The sequence below is a fragment of the Geotrypetes seraphini genome, chromosome 11, assembly GCF_902459505.1.
Source record: "Geotrypetes seraphini chromosome 11, aGeoSer1.1, whole genome shotgun sequence".
Classification (NCBI taxonomy): Eukaryota; Metazoa; Chordata; class Amphibia; order Gymnophiona; family Dermophiidae; genus Geotrypetes; species Geotrypetes seraphini.
This window is the reverse complement of record NC_047094.1, coordinates 20879456-20903376: the sequence shown is the minus strand read 5'-3', so window position 1 is coordinate 20903376 and position 23921 is coordinate 20879456. Positions and strand designations below refer to the sequence as shown.

At 45.4% G+C, this 23921-nt stretch overlaps 1 protein-coding gene across 4 annotated transcripts in view; it reads left to right on the top strand.

The window, feature by feature from the left end:
- Window positions 1–23921, top strand: part of UNKL (unk like zinc finger) — a 154178-nt gene that overhangs the window by 11753 nt on the left and 118504 nt on the right. The window lies entirely within an intron of this gene.

Genomic DNA, 23921 nt, shown 5'->3' with positions numbered 1-23921 from the left:
GAATGGAAGGAGGATAGGAGTATACAAAAATAATGAAGAAGCAGGGAACGAAGGAGAATGAAAGATTCTGGTGTTTGAGGATTTAGTGTCGGTGTCTCTTGTGTTTATTTATTTCTTTTTGCTCTGGCACACTAAGGGCTCCTTTTACTAAGGTGCACTAGCGTTTTTAGAGCACACTATAGCACGCGCTAGATGAAAAATTACTGCCTGCTTAAAAGGAGGCAGTAGCAGCTAGCGCGCGTGGCAATTTAGCATGCGCTATTCCGCACGTTAAGGCCCTAAAGCACCTTTGTAAAAGGAGCCCTAAATGGAGCAAATGTTTTTCATGGCACACTAAGGGGTCCTTTTATTAAGGCACGCTAAATGCTAAAGCATCCATTATATTCTATGGGCATCTTAGCATTTAGCATGCGCTAAATCGGTTAGCCCACCTTAATAAAAGGACCCCAAAATGGAATACATGTTTTTCATGGCACATAATTGAAATTATAAAATTGCAGAACCAACAAAATTTTTTTAAGTTCTTTAAGCTATGTATGGGTAATTGTAACAACAGTGAAACTAAAATAGATTGAATAGACTTGGCTGATCAATGTGATGGATCTGCTTGTTTTTGAATACAAGTTAGCTCAAAATGTGGCTTGATAGTTGACAGGCAAACATACATTTCATCATTCACCATCTGCAGTTCTCTCTCTCTTTTTTTTTTTTTTTCAATTCTGTTGGAGCTGAAAATCCAAGTTCATAAAGATAAGAAGATCCAAATGGTAACAAAGTCTTGATTGCTTTGTTGTTCAAGTTAGGATAACTACTGTATAAAAAATAAAACTAAAATTACTTGCCCTTAGTTTTCAAGGACCAATCACATCAAAGAGTGATGCTTAGCTGGATGGTTGAATCCTTACTCACACAGATGCTCATAACATTGATAGACTCTTGCGTACGCAACAAAAGTGTAATCTATTTTAGGGCATACTTATGAAGGGAATTTTTACAAATAATGTAATATTCTGGAATCTCTTTGGGGCTACTGTGCTGTGGTACATAGTTTGAGACACACTGATCTATCTAATCTTGCACTCTTTCCACTGGGCATAGAATCAACCTGTGATCTTCCTATCTTGAATCTTTATGCATTCTATCCATCTTCTCAGTACCCCTTTGGCTCCCCTCGTTGTTCTACCTCAAACTGTACCCCTCCAGGTTCTTAATTTTTCTTCAAACAAGTGACCTAAGAACTGGGTTTGATTCCTGCTGCAGCTCCGTATGACATTGGCAAGTCACTTAACCTCTATTGTCCCAGGTGGTCTCGCAAAATTGCCATGGCAACTTGCAGTAGTCACCTCCTTTAGTGACTCTGCATGGGGCAGGAGCGTAAGAGGAGCATGCAAGGTAGGCCTTTTCAGTTGCAGGAGGGAGGTGGTGTGGTGTGGAGTCGGCTGGAACAGGACATAGGAGGGGTTGTTTTTGTCCCAGCTCGCTGCTGGACCACCAGATCTGAAGGAAAGTCAAGGAGACTTGCAATGGGTTGAGCAGGAGGTGGGGGTGCAGAGCCAGCCAGGATAGGATACCATAAGAGTCACTCCTGTTCCAGCTCACCGCTGGATCATCAGGGCTCAAGGCAAGCCCGGTGAAGGCCTGAAATGGGTCAAGTAGGGGGTGCTGGTATAGAGCCAGCTAGGACAGGACAAGGAGGGATTGCAGACAACTGGACAAGTAATACCTATACTTGAGTATAAATCCTGTGTTTATACTTGAGTCAACCTTCCCCCCCTTTTTTTTTGGGGGGGGGGAGAAAACAAAAGTTACCTCCGTTTATTTTTGAGTATATATGGTAATTCTGGCCCAGATTTTATTTATTTATTTATTCATTCATTCAGTTTTCTATACCTTTCTCCCAGAGGAGCTCAGAATGGTTTACATGCATTTATTCAGGTACTCAAGCATTTTTCCCTGTCTGCCCCAGCAGGCTCACAATCTATCTAATGTACCTGGGGCAATGGGGGGGATTAAGTGACTTGCCCAGGGTCACAAGGAGCAGCGTGGGTTTGAACCCACAACCTCAGGATGCTGAGGCTGTAGCTTTAACCACTGCGCAACTCGCTCCCCTAGGAAACTGCCTAGACACCAAATCCAGGGTAAAGCGGAGGTCTGCTTGCTTGTGCTTTAAGACCATTTGCCACTGTCATCTTCACCCTTTCGAGTGGAGCTGTCGGCACCAAAATCTTAAGTCCAGCCCTGCTTTTGGTACTCCCCCCTCCCTTTCCATCATCACGCGTGAAGAAGTGCGCTCCCTCAGATTCTATCCCAAAGCAGAAATAGCCCTTCCTTTGGCCTCCTGAAATGCAGGATTTTTAGTATTGCTGTTGTGTGATCTCTTAAGATACCATTATCATAGCTGCTTTGCTTGGTTCATTTAACTCACTGTATTTGTGATTAGCTTTGTTCTGTCTCAGTGGGTCAATATGAAAAAGTGATATTTCACTCAGAATTAAGTTGTATAGTCTATATCTATCTATCTATCTATCTATATATATATACACACACATGCGCACTCTTACCCCGTGTTCCCTGATCTGTTGGGCTGTGGCAGGTAAGAGTACGCATGTGCGTGTCTAAGGACCGGCGAGAGGTAACACGCCGTGATTCCCCCCGCCGCCAATCCTACCCGGCATACCAGAAACCCCCGTTGACCCTCCCAGCCGACCCACCGCGAGACGAACACAAACCTCCCGGCTCCAGCAGTGTCCGAGGCACAGTAAACACGCTGCTTCGCGTCCTTCTACTGGCCTAATTTCCCTTGCCACTTCCCTGATGACATCATCGGAGACGCGGCAGAGGAAATTAGGCCAATCGAGGACCGTGAAGCAGCGTGTTTACTGTGCCTCGGACGCTGCTGGAGCTGGGAGGGTCAGCGGTGGTTTCTGGTGTGCTTGGTAGGGTCGGCGCAGGGGGGAGGGGTTTAAATGGATACATGCTCAAGGGGATGGGAGGCAGGCAGGCAGGCTGGCATCGGGGGTGGGACAAAGTCTGGAAGATAATGATGGGGACATAGGAAGGAGGCACTGGGGGCACTAAGGACACAGTACGCAGGCACTGGGGCACTAAGGTAAGGACGTAGGAAGGGGTACTAAGGACATAGGAAGGAGGCACTGAGGGCACTAAGGACATAGGGAGAGACACAGACAGAAAAAAATGACAGACAGACAGGCAGTGTGCAAGGAGAGAGAGACAAAGAAGAAAAAAAACCAGACAGACATCTACTCTAGCACCCGTTAATGTAACGGGCTTAAAGACTAGTGTATGTATATATGTGTATATAATTTTTTTTTTTTGTTTTACAAATACAATATTATTTTCTTCACACATAATTAAATTTTGTATAATTTTTAATTAACGAAATACTGGGGGTCTTAAGACTGTCAGGCATTTTGTGTTCAGTTTTGGATAATCTTTGAGCCAGCGAGTATATGCGACAGTCTCTTGCTAGGCTATGTATCTTTACAAACTAAAGAGCATGTTTTGGATATGTGTGTTTCAATTTAAGCAGTTTTCTCCTGTTCTTTAGGTATCCAGCTCACTTTATGGGCTTTCTTTAAGGCTTATGGTGCCATGTGCCTTAATTCAAAAGTCAGCAAAAACTGGGGGGGGGGGGGGGGGGTCCTTTTTACTAAGGTTCCCTAGCCGTTTTAGCGGGCGCTAAATGCTAATGCGTCCATTATAGTCTATGGACGCATAAGTGTTTAGCATAGTAAATGACGGCATGTGTGCCTTAGTAAAAGGACCCCTTAAGCAGATAGCTTGTTGTGTCTTTTTGTTCTGGCTCTTTAAAGCTGCTGTGCTCGTTTGTTGAGGGTTGTGTCGTTGCGTATATTGGTTTATCAAGTTCCATTGCAATCAAAACTCGGACCAATAATAAGTTAGGTTGCTGTAAAAATCCGGAAGTCTATTGGAATAAGGTTTGTTTAATTTATAACCCGCTTTTCCCAAAGTGATTCACAATATAAACATGCATAATAAAAGTACATAAAATACATGTAAAAACAAGCGACTAGCACTTTCACCATAACAGAAGCCCTAATGCCCACATTTTATATTGAAAAATAAATGTCTCTTCAATAACTTCTTAAACCCATCGAGATTACATTGCTTTCTGATATACAAGGGTAGAAGATTCGATTCCTGGGGTCCCCTTCAGGAAAACATAGTTACACGTGAATAATTCAGTCTCAATTACCTTACAGATTGAACAGACAAATCGCCATGACATAAGCCTGAATAGTACCCACCAAACTTGCAGGAGCCAAACCAGAGAAGCTGAAAAGGGACCATTTTAGAACCAATGCTAGGAAGTTCTTTTTTACACAGAGGGTGGTGGACACCTGGAATGTGCTTCCGGAGGTTGTGATAGGACAGAGTACACTACGGAGGTTCAAAGAAGGATTGGATAAATTCCTGAACGATAGGGGGATTGAGGGATACAGATAGAGGTTTTAGATAGAGTATGGATAGAAGGATAAAAGGGATCAAAGGGCTTAGAGAAGGATCACATTACAGGTCATGGGCCTAATGGGCCGCCACGGGTGCGGACTGCTGGGCACGATGGACCTCTGGTCTGACCCAGCGGAGGCAACTTCTTATGTTCTTATGTAAACACAAGTATACCATCGTAAGCAGCCTGAAATATATGCGATCTTCTAATTTCAACCAGTATAGCTTCACATAATATTCAGTGACATGCTCAGTCCTTTCCAAATGGAAAAGAGTTTTAACCACTGAATTTTGGGCAACCTGTAATGCACTCAACAGGGTTATTGGTAAACCCAAGTGCACAAGATTACAATAGTCCAGCCACGATTGGACCATTGACCCTAAATATGCTAGGAGATAAATACGGTCGAAGTCTATTGAAAAAGGCGCAATCTGAAAAAAAATCTTTATCAATTCCTGACCATGATTTTTAAAAGTCAAATTTGAATCCACCACAACACCTAAATACTTTACCTCATCAGAGAGCTTTATTGGGGTGTCCCAGAGCTGTAATTTGGCAATCCTGACGGTAGTTGTATGGTATGCGGTTTCTTCTTACTCCTTGGTTTCTCCTAACTAGAGAACGACACGGTGACAAAATTCATCATGTTGTTTTGTATTCTGCCCCATAGAAGCAGAAAAAGCCTTTGAAAGACGTAGCACATTATGTTGATAACAGCAAAGTCCTCCTTTTCAGTGGCAGGTCCAGTTATGTGGAATCCTGTGCCTGGGAATTTACGTCTTGGAGGTTTAAGAAATAGTTAAAACTTTTTTTTTTTTTGTCCAGGTATTCTACTAAACAGAAGATCTATTAACTTGGAGAGCCTTTTATATTATTATTACAACTTATGGATGACTAGTGTTTAAGCCCGTTACATTAACGGGTGCTAGAATATATGCCTGTCTGTCTTTCTTTATTTATGTCTCTCTCCCTGCTCCTGTCTCTTTCTTCCTTTCTTTCTGTCTCTCTCCCTCCTGCTATTTTTCTCTCTCTCTCCCTGGCACTCTTTGTCTGTCTGTCTCTCTGGTCCCCTGTCTGTCTTTATTTCTGTCTGTCTCTCTCCCTGGCCTCCTTTGTCTGTCTGTATTTCTTTCTGTCTCTCCTCCCCCCACTTTCCTTTGCAGAAGCAGCAGCGGTATTTCCCTTCCCCTCCAGGTCCCTGTGAAGTAGTAGCAGCATTTCCCCCCCCACTTCCTTCTCCCCCCCCCCCACTTTCCTTTGCAGAAGCAGCAGTGGTGGTATTTCCCTTCCCCTCCAGGTCCCTGTGAAGCAATTCCCTTCTCTTACCGTGAGCTGTCCTGCTCTGTTCGGCCCCTCCCTTCTCTTAATGCGATCTGGCCTGCTCCATTCGGCCCCTCCCACTTCCCTTCCCGCGGGCTGGCCTGCTGCGGCCGAAGGTTTTTGTTTCAAGTTTTAAAAGTGCCGGCGGCGGCTCCTCTCACGCTGCTGAGCCTCCTGTAAAGAGCAGCCTGCGATGGTGGCCGGCTTTAGTGAACCTCGCAGGCCGCTCTCCAGCCTCGGTAGCACGTTCCCTCTGACGCACGGGATCACGTCAAAGTGGCCAGAATGTTCCCTGCCGCTGGGTTGGCTGCCACGGATCACACACCACAGCGGCAGGCAACACGAAATCCTAAGTGCGCATGTGCGCTTATGGTTTTATTATATAGGATGTAAATGATGTTTTATTAGTTTTAGGGCTCCTTTTACGAAGGCGCGGTAGCGGTTTAACACGCTTAATACCGCGTGATAAACAGCTGGCTGCGCTAGCCTCTACCGCCTCCTCTTGAGCAGGCGTTAGTTTTTAGGCCAGCACGGGGGTTAGCGCGTGATGAAAAGTTGCACGCGTTAAACCCGCTAGCGCGGCTTCGTAAAAGGAGCCCTTAATGTTGTTTACAGTGATTATGAATGTTTTGTTGTAAGCTGCCTAGGTTTTAGACAGATAATTTTATTTATTTATTTACCACTTATATCCTAAGTCAGTGGTTCCCAAACCCTGTCCTGGGAGACCCCCAGCCAGTCGGGTTTTCAAGATATCCCTAATGAATATGCATGAGAGAGATTTGCATATAATGGGAAGCGACAGGTATGCAAATCTCTCTCATGCATATTCATTAGGGATATCTTGAAAACCCGACTGGCTGGGGGTCCCCCAGAACAGGGTTTGGGAACCATTGTCCTAAGTGGTTTTAAATTCAGGTACTTTGGGCTAGATTCACTAAGGAAACCGATCGTGTACCGATCGGTTTGCGACCCCGACCCGATTCCGATCTATGCATGCAAATGAGGGTAAGTGGCATGCAAAGCATGAAGGACACAATTCACTAAACTTTTTCAGCAACACTGACTGGGCTGACCTTTCCTGCTGTGCTGACTTCTCCTGCCTTTTCTCCTTCGACTCGCCTGCCCTTCCCTGTAGTGCGAGCCCGTGGATTTAACCCGTGGGTTTTTAACCACAGTCAGCTAAGTTAAAAAAAAAAACCTCTGCCGGGCTTGAAAGGCCAGCGCATGTGCAGATCATCTACAGTCAAGGAAGATAGTTTGTGCATGCTCAAGGATTGCAATCCGTGCGGTTGGTGGGGGGTGTGCCAACAATTGCCCCATTTGCATGCAGGCTTTTAGTGAATTCGTCGGCTTGCCTGCAATCGCCCATGGATCTAGCCCTTTATCATATTTCCTTACCTGTCCTTGTGGGTTCAAACTCTTATCTAGTGTACCTGGGGCAGTGGGGGGGGGGGGGGGATTAAGTGACTTGCCCAGGGTCACAAGGGACAGCGAGGGATTTGAACCCACAACCTCACGGTGCCGAGTCTGTAGCTCTAACCACTGCACCACACATGTGGTATTCCATTTGTCTTCTGACTTGTGAAACAAAGTAGAAATTTTACATGCATTTTGAACCCTTCATTTTTTTTTCTCTTATTTGAATGCTGTTCAACAAATTTAAAACACTGCTAATTCTTTTGGACTGTACCTTGTCCTTGTATTAATGGCGCCGAGTAGATGGCCATTGCATTGTAATTAATGTGCTATGTATTTTTAAGTCGCTGCTTCCTGTCTCTGGTTTTATCTTGCTAAGTAAATATTGTGCGGGGTGGGGGAGGGATGGTGAAACTCGGAACGAGAATAAAACAGTACATCTGAAGAGAAGTCATGTAGTGAATGTTTTTTTTGAAAGCACATGCATGTTTGGGGGAAAAAAACGGTTAATAGTTTGATTGCATATTAAGTAGTAATTTAAGCTGCCATAATTGGAGATTCCTTTCCGTTCCTTCCTCTCCCTTGGAGAATAGTACATGCTAAACTAGACTAGAGAAATGGCTTGCTTCAGCTGTGTTGTGTGCAGTAGAAAGGAATGCACACCCCCCCCCCCAGCACACACCCCTTCAGCCATGCTGCTTAGGGCCAGACAGACTAAAGGATCTCCCATGTTGTCTTGGGGGGGAGGGGAACGCATAGTTTGTCTGGCTAGCTTATAATTATTTTAAGATAGGTATAATCGAGGCTTTCTTTTTAAAATTGTCCCTCTTTTGTCCTTCATTAACTGCAAATTGCATGTGTTTCGAATATATCAAAGAAAACGCTTTTTTTGGGAGTTTTCTGCTACGGTTGTGATAAAGTCCTTTTGTTGCAAAAAGTCTGTTGCATTTATATGTTAATAGTGGCTTATTTAGAACGTCTTGGTGTACATTTCTCCCTCTGTATTTGCTGTGATACGGGATTAACAGAACCGCAAATGCTGAAAACCGTGAATAACTTTTTTATATGTTCTATTAAAAACCATCGTGAATATGGTGAAACTGCGAATAACATGGTGGGAGACCTGGCCTGTTTCTGGAGAGGCAAAACACGGTGAACAAAGTGCTGGGAATCAGCAATTTTTCCATGCAAGCTGATGCAATTTGGGGGGAGGAGCCAGCAAGCTAAAAACCGTGAATAATCGAAACCACGAATGCTGAAACTGCGAATATAGAGGGAGAAGTGTATTAGCTTTATACAAGTAGAATATAAAGAAAAAAACTAGACAGGATATTCCAGGCTTGGGTTTGTTTGTTTGTTTTTTTTAAATTGTTGTTTTTTTTTTTTTTAAAGGTTTCTGGTTTTGTTGTTGTTTCCTTTTGTGTGTTAACAACAAAAAAAAATTTCTTGCTGGCTTGGATTTTTTTTACCTGTTCCTGGGGTTATTTTGGTGCTGATTCATAAAGTTGCATCTAGACCAGTGTTTCTCAACTTCTTCAAGCCAAGTATCCCCTAACAAATATCAACCTAGTATCCCTATCCAATCTCCACTCCAGACCCAGCCCAATAATAATATTACTAATTGTAATGCAATTTCTTCCATTCATTTTTAATAAACATACAATATAATCTTTTTCATTTTTCATAAACATACAATATAATCTTATTAATACATAATGGTAACCACAAAATTAAGAAAAAAAAGGCACAAAGCACACTGTACACAGAAAAGATTATTGCGGAATCGACCGTCCTAGGCTTCAAGAGCAAACTAGATGCATATCTCCTTAAGAGAGGCATATAAAGATATGGTGGACTATAAATTACGCCAGGTGTACACCTGGCGGGGCCTCCGCGTGTGCGGATTGCCGGACTTGATGGACCGAAGGTCTGATCCGGAGATGGCAGTTCTTATGTTCTTATATTTGTATTTTGTTGTTTTTTTTCAAAGAGGTCAAGGCAGATGACTTTAAAATATGCAATGTCACCTCAGTAACAACTATAGAAAAATAGACAAATATAGTGCAAAATATAGACAGCAGATATAAATTCTCAAAACTGACATATTTCGATCACTAAATTGAAAATAAAATCATTTTTCCCACTTTTGTTGTCTGGTGCTTCATAAGTCTCTGGCTGCACTTCCTTCTGAATGTGCATCCAATATTTATTTATTTATGCCTCCTGTACACATCCTCTCCCTCAGACCTCTTTGCCTTCCCCAAACAACATCTTTCTTTGTCCCTCCATGAGTCCAACTTTTTCTTCCTTTCTCCTCCACCCCATTGGCAGCATGTCTCCCTCCTCTCTCTCACTATCCATCTGTCTTTCTCTTATTCCCTTCCTTGCTGCAAAGGAAGTGGGGGAAAAAGAGAGATCAATCCATGGTGCATTTCTCCCACCCCCTCTACTGCCACATCTGTCATTTCTCCCGAGATCAGGTGTAACATTTTTTTTTTACCACTGCCCACCAGCCCCATACCCATTTCTCCTTCTATCACCCCTCTCTAGTACCATGCCACATCTCTCCCTCCATCACTATGTCCAACATTCCTCCCCCTTTCATACCCTTCAATCTGTTCCCCCTCACCACCATATCCAACATTTCTCCCTCTTATCCTTTTCTTTCCCATGCTTTTCTACCTCAATCCTCTCTCTATGCCCCAACAATTTTCCTCTTTCTCCTTTCCCCACGTGCACCATCTCTTTCTCTCTAACTCACATACTCATGCTCAACAATTCTCCCATTAGTGTTTCATTCCTCCCTTCCTTCTGTGTCCCATGTTCATGCCCCCCTCCCTCCCTGCCTTCCATCCTTTGTCCCAGATTCCCCCCCCTCCTTTCTCCCTTTGTCCCATAATTATGTCCCTTCTCTCCCTTACTTGCTACAGTGCGCTCGCTCCCTTCAGGGTTGTCCAGTTGGGCTGCTCATTCTTGTCTTCAGGAACACAAGGACGCATCGTGGGTAGCGGCTCTTACACGCTGCTTATGACTGACCCACAAGCCTTTCCTCTGACATCAGCTCTGACGTTGGAGAGAAGGCTTCCGGGCCAGCCACATGCAGCGAGCAAAAGCCCCTGCCTACAACGTGACCCTGTGTGGCTGAAGGAGGTAACTGACCTGCAAGGCTTCAACGGAAATGCAGGCAGGAGAGCATGGGATCCCCGGCAGCGGCAATTAAAGAGGAAGGGGAGCAGGAGACCCGCGCAGTGCCGCAGACCCCTTAAGGGTACGCATACCGCATGTTGAGAAACACTGGGCTAGACCGCATCAGTTCTAGTTTTTTATTAGAGCCAAACATGAACACTGGAACAAACTACCTACCAGCATAAGATCATTAGAAGGCCCACTGAACTTCAGGAAAGCTATAAAAACACACCTCTTCCCCTGATTCTGTGCCAATCCAAATCCCCTGGACCCTCTGACAAAAGGTTCTGATATTTTGAGTCTCAAAAGCTGATGCGCTCTGTCCTATGTCTGACTATACCACATTTTGTCATAAGAACATAAGAACATAAGCAGTGCCTCTGCCGGGTCAGACCATAGGTCCATCCTGCCCAGCAGTCCGCTCCCGCGGCGGCCCAAACAGGTCACGACCTGTCTGAATAACCAGAAGGGGCCCCCTTGCCACCTTGGTTTCCCATTGAAGTCCTATCTTCCCATCGAAGTCCTAACCCTCCGGTCTTGCACATTCACGACTTGGTTGGGTTTCCATACTTATTACCTGGTTAGCTTTCTATACTTGTATTACATCCCAGCACATTGCATCATACTGTTCACCACGGTCCTCCTATACCAGTGGTCTCAAACTCTTGGCCCGGGGGCCACATGTGGCCTGTCAAGTACTATTGTGAGGCCCTTGACATGTTTATCATAATCACAAAAGTAAAATAAAACAGTTTCTTGGTCATATGTCTCTTTACAATATTATTATTAAGGGCTCCTTTTACAAAGGTGCACTAGGGCCTTAGTGCGTGGAATAGCGCGTGCGAAAATGCCCCGCGCGCTTGCCGCTACCGCCTCCTCTTGAGCAGGCGGTAGTTTTTCGGGTAGCGCTCACTAATCCGATGCGTGCGTTAAAAACGCTAGCGCACCTTTGTAAAAGGAGCCCTAAGACTTAGCTAAAAGGAAAGATTTAGAAACTATAAAATAGAGTTTTACCTCATGCAAAATTGTCATTTCTTTAATAAGACATGAACTATTTTTTTCTGTGGCTCTCCAAGTACCTACAAATCCAAAATGTGGCCCTGTAAAAGGTTTGAGTGTGAGACCTCTGTCCTATACCATACCATACATCATATTTACCACACTGTCTGCCTTGCTACAATCTCTCATGCCATGGTTGCCGCACAATGTTTGCCGTTCCATGCCCTCCATGCTATGTTTGTAATGCATGCTTGTCTTACCACTTTGCCAAGTCATGTCATACTATATTAACCATGCTTTATGAAACTGTTTGCCGTGCTGTTTTGCCAAACCGTACTTGCCATGCAATATTTCACTGTTTCATGCTTTGCCATCTTGTCTTAAGTTTACCATGCCATCTGTTACCATACTATGTCTGAGAATGCAGCACCGTGATTGTTGGAGCTACAGCCTAGACAACCTGAGGTTGTGCGTGCAGGCCCACGCTGTTCCTTGTGACCCTGGGCGGGTCACCTGCTCCCCCATTGTCCCATGGACATTGGATAGGCCGTGAGCCCACTGGGACAGTGCCTTGAGTACTAGAGAATGAGCAGTGCCAGCTTTGGAGGTTACACCTGGGCCCCTCCCTAGGTTCCTGCTCACCCTCTTGGGGATATACCTGCTCACCCCAGGTCCCTTTCCCTACCTAACATTCTGGCTTCTGTGCTTTCTCCTTTCCCACATAAAAAACACAGAGGCACCATCAGAGGCTTAGGCAAAATCTGAACAACTATTGTGGAAGAAAGAAGAGTTCTATATGAAAAATATTTCTATATAACTCTTGATTTTGGCTCACAGGCTGCATTTCCTTTACTTATGGCCAAAGTTGGCTGATTTTGGAGGGTTATATCATGACTTACGATGACAGTCACAGCTGTATCAGTAAAACCCACCTGCGTTCAGCCTTAATAGAGGAAATTTTGCAGAGGTGTCCCAGGCAGTCTAACATTTTTTTTAAATTGATGTTTCTATTATGCTTCTTTCTACTATTCCAGGACTTGTGGGAATAGTTATGTCCATCAACCAGCAGGTGGAGATAGAAAATACTGAAGAGCTTGGCTGACTGACTGAGAATATGGCACAGCTCGGTTCCGTTTTCCATCTCCAGCAGATGGTAGAAGTGCTAGTCCATCTTCCAGTTCTTAGCTCTTGTTCCCGTTGGTCAGCTGGTAGCCAGTTAAGCCTAGCAGGTGCTTAGTATTGAGGAGTCGTATCTAGAAGTTTCAGTTCCCTGTCTCCAGTGCCCTGCAAATGTTTAAATTGATGGGTTTTTTTTGCTGTTAGTTTGCTTACAGGATTTTCATTTTTCAGACCTCAATTGTATCTCTAGGTATTCTCATCAGTAAGAATATTGACATCCTGCTTGTCTTTAGAGAAAGTGATGCTACTCGCCTGTAGCTGTTCTGAGGACAGGATGAATATTTTTACTGCTCTGCCCATTTTTCATTGGAATTGAATCCTATTGGCTATTGTGGCATGATGCAAGCGGGAAGATGCATACGTTGAATATGTCATCAATCAGTAATATTCATCCTGCTGTTTTAAGACAACATCTGCTACATCTTGCTTATTCCCCCCCTCCCTTTTTACAAAACCGCGATAGCGGATTTTAGCGCATGCCAGCACGCTGAATGCTCTTGCTGTCCCATGCTCATAGGAACTCTTGAGTGTCGGGAGCAGTGCAGAGCATTCAGCACGCCGGCCTGTGCTAAAATCCGCTGTCGCAGTTTTATAAAAGGGGGGAGGGTTAATACAGTATTTTTATTTCATTCTAGGGGGCTGAACTGGCAGTAACTTTTCACTGTTAAGGATAGAATTCTTCCCTTCCTGTGTTGGGGAAGAGCAATAAACTCCATAATTTTTATTGTAATATATTCAGTCTTTTGGAGTTGTTTCATGTTCTTTAGTGAGGGGTCTTTGAAAACTATGGTTTGAGTTATTTTTAACAGTTATTGTGTGTGTGTTTTTTTTTTTTTAAATCATATTTCAGGAATGTTGTGAGTAGCAGTTTTTTTTTTTTCTCGAGGAAAAGACTGTAAAATACTGTTTAACTCCCACTTCTTCCAATCTGTGTTTGATCATTTAAAAGAGAATCATTGTGTATTTTTTTCCCCAAATATATTTCTATTTTCCATTCCCTTCCCATACAGCTAGACCACAATAAGATTGTTTTTGTTTTAATATCAACTAGAGAATGACACGGGAACAAATTTTTCCCCATCCCTGCAGGAACTCGTTTTCCCGTCCCATCCCCACGAGTTCTTTTCCTGTTCCTGCCCCATTCCTGCAAGCTCTGTCCTCGTCTACACAAGCCTCAAACACTTTAAAATCATAAGAATATGAGGCTTGTGCGGTTAAGACAGCTTACAGGAGTGAGGCGGGGTCTGCGACAAAACTCACAGTGATGAGACGGGGAAATTGAGTTCCTGCAGGGATGGGAACAAATTTGTCCCTGTTTTATTCTCTAGTCCCTTAAATGAGCAACATAGAAGGGGTACCCAATTACAAGGCATAGATACAAGCAAGTGAAGCAATGGGGAATTCCAAATATCGCTAATGAAAACATTAGTAAAATTTTATTATCCCAGGACAAGCAGGCATGATATTCTCACATGTGGGTGACGTCATCTACGGAGCCCCAGCGCGGACAGCTTTTCAAGCAAACTTGATTGAAGTTTCAAGTTTGCTACACTGCACCACGTATGTGCATGCCTTCTTGCCCACTAGAGGGCGCATCCCCACCTCGTGGTCCTCAGTTCAGTTTTTTCCGCGGAGCCAGAAGCCCTGTGGAATTTGTGCTCTTCGAATTTAGCCTTCTGACACCGCGGCTGTGTGTTCTTTCACGGTCGCTGTGCTTAATTTGCTTTTCTTTCTTCTTTTGTTTCAGTTTTCGTCGGGGAAAAAAAAAAAAAAAAAACCCACAAAATTTGATTCGGCTCCGGGGGCTCCCGGTAGCCGCGGCCGCGGGACCTCGTTCATTCCCGGCCGGTTTTTGTGTCCATGTCCCGCCCTTTGACGGGCTTTAAAAAGTGCAACCGGTGCGATCGGTCGCTCTCAATTTCCGATCCTCACCGGTGGTGCTTGGTGTGTTTGGGTCCTGAGCATCCTACCGATTCCTGTGATAGGTGCTCAACTTTTCAGTCTAGAGCTCTCCGCCGACGCCGTGCCCGGATGGCGGAGCTCTTCTCTGTTTCTATGTTTCATCAAACATATAAGTAGATTAATACATAAACACATGTGCATTCCAGTTGTGCTGCCACTTAAGCTGTCCACTATGTTTCTGTGTTTCTTTATTTTTAAAATTTATTTACTGCCTGTTAACAAGTGGTTTCCAATTAAACATACATATCATTAAGACAAGAAAATCAAGCATTTCTTGTGGAGTGATAGCATGTGCTGATCATGTAAATTTCAAGAAGTTGCTGAAAACACAGTTATTTGTTAATGCATTTATGTAATATATATCTTAGCAGTTAGTAATGAAGATATAAAGTAAAATGTTTTTATTCGATTTAGATTTTTTTTTTTTAGCCCATCCTCCCAAAGGCGTTCAGAACAGGTTACAAATCGGGTACTCAAGTATTTTCCGTTGGGCTCACAGTCTGTCTAATGTAAAGAGCTATGCAAAAGTTTGCATCACCTCTGAATAATACAATGTTCTGCCTTTCTTGCTGGATCACAGCAATATTTCTGATGCGTACTGCTGCATATTATTTACTGACGTGTTCATAGTTTTATGCTCTATCACCCTGCGCATTTTAAATTGATTTATGACTTCAGATTTAAGACTTGTAACGCATAAACTGCAGAATATCGAAAAATGTTGATATTTCGTAAATGGATTACATTAGAGTACTAAGTTTATTTGTATTTTAACTGTTACCCCCTTCAAGAAGAGGTAGCCCTGAAAAGGGCTGGTTGTTTTCTGCTATTCTAATAACGTATGGGCCAGCCTTTGTTCTTAATAACAACGCTTGCAGCGTTGAGGCATGGAGTGAACCAATTTTCGAAGTTCATCTGGTTGTACAACATGTGCCAAGCATTAATCAGTGCTTCAATCAACTTGACCTTTGTTTTTGGGTGTTTTCTGAACACCTTGGCAGCAAGATTATTCCATAAATTCTCAATTGGATTGAAATCTGGTGACTGCCCCGGCCATTCCAGTTGCTGAATATGGCTCGATGTCATCCACTTTGTCACCATCTTTGCCTGATGACAGAGTGCATTGTCATCCTGGAAGTGGAAATCACTCTGGAAGAGACTCCTTGCAGACGGAACCATTATGTTTTGCAAAGTGGAGAGATACGTGGCACCGTTTATTATGCCATCAATCACCTGAAAGCATCCAATGCCATTAGCTTACATACAGCCCGAGACCATGATTTTTGTCAGATACTTTATAGTCAATTCCAGGCACTGTGGTTTGAAAGCCTCATTCTTAAATCGTCTTACAAACATATTGCATTGGCCTCTTACCACACAGAAAGTACTCTCATCACTGATGAGAATGTTTTCCCACACCTCTGGAGTCCACGTGCTGTACTTTTCTGGTCCACTCAACCCGTCGTGTTCTTTGCATCGCTATTACCAACGGCTTTTTTCTTGCTGTACAGCCACATAGGCCAAACTCCAGGCACCACCGATGTACTGTTGAGGCAGATACATTCATTTCCTGCCACTTGGTTGACAATTCTGGTGATCTAATCTAATCTTCTATTTGTGCATCGCTCATACCTATAGAGGCTCAAGGCGACTGTAAAGAGAGGTGAGAGGAGGTGGATAGGTAAGAGGGAGAGGAAGGGGAGAGAAAAAGAGGGGAGAGAGGAGGAAGGGAAAGGGAGAGAAGAGAAGGGTAAAGGAGATTAAGTATTGAACAGATGGGTTTTCAGTTTGATCTGAATTTGCGATCTGCCACTGAGATCCAGCAAACAACCCTGTCCTCTCGCACAGTGGATTTGCGTGGTCTTCAACTTCGAGCCCTGTCAGTCACATTTCCTGTCTCTTTTTTTTCTTCTTAATGAGCAAGAGTATGACTACTTTGATTGCACTTCAGCCTAGCTGCAATTTGCCGGCTTGAATAGACTTCTTCATTAAGTACAACCACTGTCGCATGTTCCTCTTTTGAAAGATTTCTAACTTTTCCCATTTTGCGATTATGCTGTCACTGGAGTAGCAGACAGTTGTGAAAACTGATTTTCCCGCTTCGTCAAATATGCGCGTGAATGCTGTGCTGTGATTGGTGCCTCAAAACAAAACGCCATTGGTTGAAAACAGAGTGTGATCTGATTGGACTGTTTTGATCCGGTTTTGACATGAAACGTCGACATTTTTGACATTCTGCAATTTATGCATTACGAATCTTAAATCTGAAGTCCTAAATCAATTTAAAATGTGCAGGGTAATAGAGCATAAAATTCTGAACACGTCAGTATATAATATGCAGCAGTAGGCGTCAGAAATATTGCTGTAATTCAACAAGAAAGGTGGAACAATATATTACCCGGAAGTGATGCAAAACTTTTGCATGGCTTTGTACCTGGAGAACTGGAGGGTGAAGTGACTTGCCCAGTCACAAGGAGCCGTTGATATTGGGCTGTTCTGTAAGTGAACACCAGTCTCTCTTTCTTTGAATTAGCAGGTTATTTTTTTTATTATGTACTTATTTATTTGCTTCTTTTGGACTTTTGGCTCAATTGTAATGAGAGCTGATACTTGGTAGCATAAGCCTTCGTTCCTAACGACATTTAGAGACTCTTCAACAGCAGCGTTAAAAAGACCTCTGGTAGCCCCAACACCTGTATTTTTTTTTTTTTCTTGTGCACTGAGGCCACTTTTAGTGCTTCTGCTAAAATGTACATTTTTCTATTTTCTGATAATGGCCATGCGCTAATTCCCCCATTAGTGTGCGTCTCTGCCGCCATCTATTTTATTGTCAGTAAGGATTCTTGCGCTAATCTTATACTGATCGGCGAATGGCATTGCATGTGTTTACCGATAAGCATAGCCATGCTAACGCTCCATCCTTGCATGTTCCAGCACTAAAGAATTGTATTTTAACATGTGAATAGCACGCATCGATTCCAAAACTACCTTGGGATGCCTGAGTGCATTCATAGTAGTGCATTTGAACCTTTAAAATGGCCCCTTCTTCCAAAATCCAGCAATCATGGGTTTTGAATAGAAACATAGAAAAAAAGCGGCAGAAAAGGGCTATAGCCCACCAAGTCTGCCCATTCCAAGTATCCTCCCCCCTGAGTTTACTCCCTTAAAGATCCCACGTGAGTATCCCATTTTCTCTTAAAATCCGTCACGCTGCTGGCCTTTATCACCTGGAGTGGGAGTCTGTTCCAATGATCCACAACTCTCTCGGTGAAGAAATACTTCCTGAAGTCGCCATGAAACTTCCCTCCCCTGATTTTTAGCGGATGCCCTCTGGTGGTCGAGGGTCCCATGAGCCGGAAGATATCATCTTCTGACTCGATGTGCCCCGTGATATACTTGTACGTTTCAATCATATCTCCCCGTTCCCTTCTTTCCTCAAGTGAGTACATCCGCAATTTATCTAGTCTTTCTTCGTATGTGAGATCCTTGAGCCCCAAGACCATCCTGGTGGCTGTTCGCTATACCGACTCGATTCTCAGCACGTCTTTACGGTAGTGAGGTCTCCAAAACTGAACGCAGTACTCTAAGTGAGGCCTCACCATGGCTCTGTACAACGGCATCATACCACTAGAGGACCACTAGAGGTCATCCTTGGTCAATAAGCATGACTTCCATTTTTTTCTGGAGCCGTGAACATTGTCTCCACAAGCCTGGGACAAAGCAAGAAACAGAAGACTCAAGTGTGGGCTTACCATATGGTTCCAGAAAAAGGAAGACGGATTGAGACATCCGGGTTTTACTTCCATATGAAAGTGTGGAAACACTTTGAAGAATCCTCGTGTGTGTGTGTCTATGCACGCACACACATGCAATATAGTAATATATTACTAATGACATGCTAACAGATATGAGCATTATCATTTGTCATCTAAAAAGTTTATTTTTCAATAGTTTATTTTTCTTTCAGCAGAAAAATATGTGCATGCAGTTCTAGTCTTTTTAAAGACATCTAAGACAGTTTTGTAAATAAAAATTCTCGAAAGCAAAATTTAAACTTTGAGAGGAAGTGTAAGGGATCCTTTTACTAAGCTTGTTAGGGCTAACGCACGGAATAGCGCACGCTACAATGCCGCACGCACTAGATCTATTAGCATATGATGAAAGCAGTTCATGCAAATAGATCTCATGCATATTCATTGGGGAAATCCTGAAAACCTGACTGGATTGAGGACCGACTTTGACACCCCTGCTTTAACACATCTCGTGTTTAAGCCATTTTTGCTTTGTTAGAGGCGCATTTTAGGTGAAATCTGTTTTTTATTAAGCAACAAACTACAACAAGTACAAACAGTAGGCAGAAAGTCAAATATAGAACACATAGCTCCCCTCCCCAAGAGGACTGGACTCTTATGTCCTCTCAGGTTACAAAGCGCCCCACCCCCCTATCCCCCCCAAAGCAGACCCTCCCAGAACCCCACACCCCCACCTCCCCCAATCCCCCACCCCCCAGATCAGACAGGCGGAATGGAATACAACTGCAGTCTATTCAAGATACGACTATGAACCCGGGGAGATAAACTGTCCAAATAGGGAGTCCAAATATGAACAAAATCTCTGCTCCGGCGGCGAGAGATAGAAACCAACGTGGCCTCCCACCCTAGAAGGTCATGTAATTTATTCCTCCAGTACCAGAAGGAGGGCGGGGTATCTGCCAGCCAGAAATTCAATATACACTTCTTCCCCAAAATATAACATTTGCTCAAAAACAGTTTCTCCGCAGAGGTATACACAGAAAACAAAGAAAAATGAGCGAACAGCATATGATATGCAGAGACAGGAACAGACACCCGTAGGAGACCCTGAAGAAAGGAAGCCAAGGCCCCCCCAAAACTCTGAATACTCTCACATTCCCAAAGACCATGAAAATAAGAGTTCACCTCCGCTTGACAGGTGAGACAGTATTGGGTAGCGACACAACCCATATGGTAGGCCCGGCTCTGGGAGGCATACCCTCTCATCAAGGTCCTGAAGTGGCACTCTCGGAGCTCCGCACTATACACCAGAGTAGGAATATGGCGAATAGCCCGCAGCAAAAACCCCACCCCAAGCTCCTGCCCCAAATCCCTCTGCCAAGCCTCCAGCACCACGGTAAAATCCCTCGGGGGCCCTAGTGCCCCAAGCTGTTTGTGATATACGGAGACCGAGATCCCAGAGGCAAGGTCCTCTCTCCCCTCCAAAAAGGCACGAAAACTGATCCCAAAATCCAAAGAAAGAGAGCTCCGCGGAAGGGACTGCACATAATGCCGCAATTGACAATGAGCAAAGAGAAGGCCCGATGAAGGCAGACCACAACGCGGCAACTCATCGCAAGAGAGGAGCGTCCCATCCTCCCGCATCATATGAAAAAGAAACTCAAACCCTCGAGCCCGCCAGCGCCCAAAGACAGAGGGAAGCAGCCCCGGGAGAAAGGAGAGATTACCGGTCAAGGGCAATAACACACTAACATGAGGATCCTGGCGCCATAAAGACAGCACCCGTCGCCACACTTCCCAAAGGGGGCGAAACAAAACACTACGGCGACAGAACCCCGGCAGAACCGCCATCCGAGACTGCAATAGAGAGAGCAGATGAGAAGGATAATAATAGTCGCGTTCCAGGAAAATATCAGTATAAAGGTCAGTACCCAAGACCCAGTCCCGGACATGGCGTAAAAGACACGCCTGATTATAAAGAGCCATATCCGGCACCCCAAAACCGCCCCGGTCCCAGGAGCCCACCAGCAACTGCCACCGCAACTTCGGTCTCCGACCCCCCCCAAAAGAATTTAGACAACAAGGAGGAGAGAGCCCGGATATCCTTACGCAAGAGATACAGCGGTAAAGTCTGTAAAACATAAAGCCACTTAGGGAATAAAACCATCCGAAAAAGTTGCACCCTCCCCATCAAAGAAAGCGGCAGATTACGCCAAGCGGCCAACACGGAACCGGTAATGGAGAGCAAACGAGCGACATTCAACCGGTAGAGCTCCCGAACATCCATGGACAACTGCACGCCCAAATAGCGAAACGAGGAATCTGCCCATTGCAAGGGAAAAGTCCCTCTCCAAGAACGCCGCAGACCTTCATCAGAGGCCAAAGCCTCCGATTTCTTTAAATTTAAGGTGAACCCAGAAAAATCTCCATACTCCCGTACACTCTCCAAGAGAGTAGATAAAGAACGCTGCGGATCAGTCAAAAAGACCAAAAGATCATCAGCGAAGGCCGCAATCTTAAAATGAGCGGCCCCCAATTGAAGACCCCTGATGTCAACATTAGATTGCAGCTCTCTGATCAAGGGATCCAAAGAAAGCACAAACAGCAAAGGCGACAGGGGACAGCCCTGACGGGTCCCCCTACTGATGGAAAAGGGGTCCGAATAGCCACCATTCACCGAAATCCGCGCCACCGGATCACTATATAGCGCTAAAAGGGCGTTAAGAAAAAAAGGGCCAAAGCCATAGGCCCGCAGCGTAGTAAAGAGGAACCCCCACCGCACCCGATCAAAAGCCTTTTCGGCATCAAAACTCACGAGTACAGCGGGGTCACCGTCCATAGCAGACTTCTCCAGGGCCAGCAAGATACGGCGAAGATTCTTAGATACCGGCCGATCACGCACAAATCCTACCTGCTGGTCCGATATTAAAGAAGGCAGCACTCTAGCCAAACGATTCGCCAGCACCTTAGCCATCAATTTCGTCTCAAAATTCAGCAGGGAAATGGGTCTATAGGAGTCCGGCAGAGTGGGGTCCCTACCCGGCTTAGGAAGAACTATTATCTGAGCAGAATTCAAATAACGTGGCAAAAACCCCTTAGCCACATTCAAATTAAAAATTTCAGACAACACCGGAGCAACCTCATCCACCAGCACCTTATAAAATTCACCACGGTAGCCATCGGGTCCCGGAGCCTTGCCCAACGGGCTAGCACGAATCACCCACGCCACTTCCTCCGCCTCCACAGGGCATTCCAACATTGCCAAGTCAACAGGAGAGAGATGGGGTAAATCCAAGCTGTCCAAATAAACCTCCCCAACAAGCACATCCGGGCCAGGCGCGGCATACAAGTCGGCGAAAAAAATCCCGCAGAATACGACTAATATCCTCAGTCTTATGGTAAAGCGTGCCCTGCGCATCATGCAAAGCTGTGACCCCCGCGGACCCACGAGAGGAGCGAGCTAAACGCGCCAACATCCTGCTACTCTTATTAGCGAACCGGAAGAGCTGGAATTGATAGTGTTCCCGAGATCTCTGAGCCCCCCCCTATGCAGGAGCTCATTCAAGGCCTGCTGCGCCTCCAAAAGCTGCGTCTTAAGCGCCAACGTGGCGGCACCTGCAAAGCGGTGCCGCAGAGTACGAACCCTATGCTCCCAGGCCAGAATCTCTCTCTAACGCGCTCGAGCCTCAAAGGCAACAAATGACACGATTTCCCCACACAACACTGCTTTCGCAGCCTCCCAATAGAGTATGGGGTCCTCTCGATGCTGCAGATTCGCACTTTGGAAATCCCTCCATCTAGCCAACAAAAATTCATGAAAGCGGGTATTACGATATAAATGACAGGGGAACCTCCATGAAACACCTCCTCCCTGAGGTGTCCCCCAAAGCCACCGCAGGCCCACCCAGGCATGATCCGATATTTCAGTCGGTCCCAGGATGGCTTCCTGAACCCTAGGGAGGAGATCCCGGGAAAGAAGAGTAAAATCAATACGTGAAAGCGTCCCATGTGCTCGAGACAAATGAGAATAGTCCCGCTCCACCGGATGAAGAACCCTCCAAACATCCAATAAGTTCAAAGAGGAAGCCAGCATGCTAGCCCCAGTGCAGGCCCTTAGCGACTCCTGTCCCACCGAAGAAGAACGATCCAGCCGTGGATCTGGGACCTCGTTGAAGTCGCCCCCGAGAATCAAGGGAATATCGCCAAACTGCAACAAAAGGTTACGCAACTTCTGAAAAAATTTGGCAGAAGGATTGTTAGGAGCATAAAGATTACAAAACAACAAAGGCTTATTGTTAAGAGAGACCGAGGCAAGAATGTACCGACCTTCAGGATCCCGAAGCACCTTATGTACCTGCAGGTGAAGGCCCTTACGAAAAAGTATCACTACACCTCCCTTCTCCCCCAGAGCCGGAGCCTCCAAATGCGTACCCACCCACCAAGAGCAGAGCTTAGCATGCTCTACAGAGGACAACCGGGTCTCCTGTAGAAAAGCAATGGAGGCCCTCTTACGATTCAGTGCTTGCAATATTTTATACCGCTTAATAGGCGAGTGTATCCCCTCCACATTCCAAGAAATCAGATTATGTTCCAGGAAAGACTAAAAAGAGCGCCAAAAGCAGATACAGAATATCCCATCGCAGCATGCCAGAGGAGCGTCCCAGCCACCACCCCTCCAACCACACACTCAAAAAAACCGCCCATCCCCCACTTGTCTGAACCAAAGGAAACCCCAGTCCCCCCCCACCCCCTCCCCCTATCCCCCCCAACTCCCCCCGCCCCCCAACCCTTGCCAAACCAAATACTGCACCCCAATAGGTGCCACTTCCAGAAAGCAGGCGCGCCCACTGCAGGCCTCCCTCAAACCCCTCAGCCCCCTAAAAACCCCCCAGAAACTAGCAGTCAAAGACCAACACCGAAAGGGAAAGGAAAACTATCTGTGCCAGGGACCAGGACCTCCAAACCGAAACAGACCCCTACCTCCCCCCCAGGCATCCCACGAGCAAACAAACACTCTCCATCCCCACAGCCAACAAGCGGACCCAACACCCACACGTCTCTCTCCCATCCACTCCTCCACCCAGGCTATCTGACACACCGATACAACCCCCCTAAACAAACCCTACTACCACCCTCTCCAGAGCCACACCGTCACCCACCCACACTCATACCGATACAGACCAAACACTCTCCCCCTTTCCCCGACACAGCAAGGCAAAACAAACACAAAATGCAGAGAACCCAACAAATGAAGCACTCTGTTCGTAGTGTGGAGTGAAAGCAGGTGAAGTCCCAGCGTCCAAGGGGGAAGACCCACAGGGGAGACAGCGCAACACCCACAAAGTGAAGGTCCACAGCTGCGAACTCCCAGCACAGCCAACCCCACCGAAGAAGACGGTCAGAAGATCACGGTGCCGCCTCCGGAAACGTTTCCTCCACAAACCGCTGGGCCTCCTCCGGCGTATCAAACTGGTGCGACCGGCCGGAGTGCATCACCCTCAGCCTCGCTGGATACTGAAGAGAAAAAGGAATACTGCGCCGGACAAGACTGGAACAGAGGGGAGAAAACTTGCGCCGAGCCTGAGAGACCTCCGCTGAATAATCCTGGAAACAGA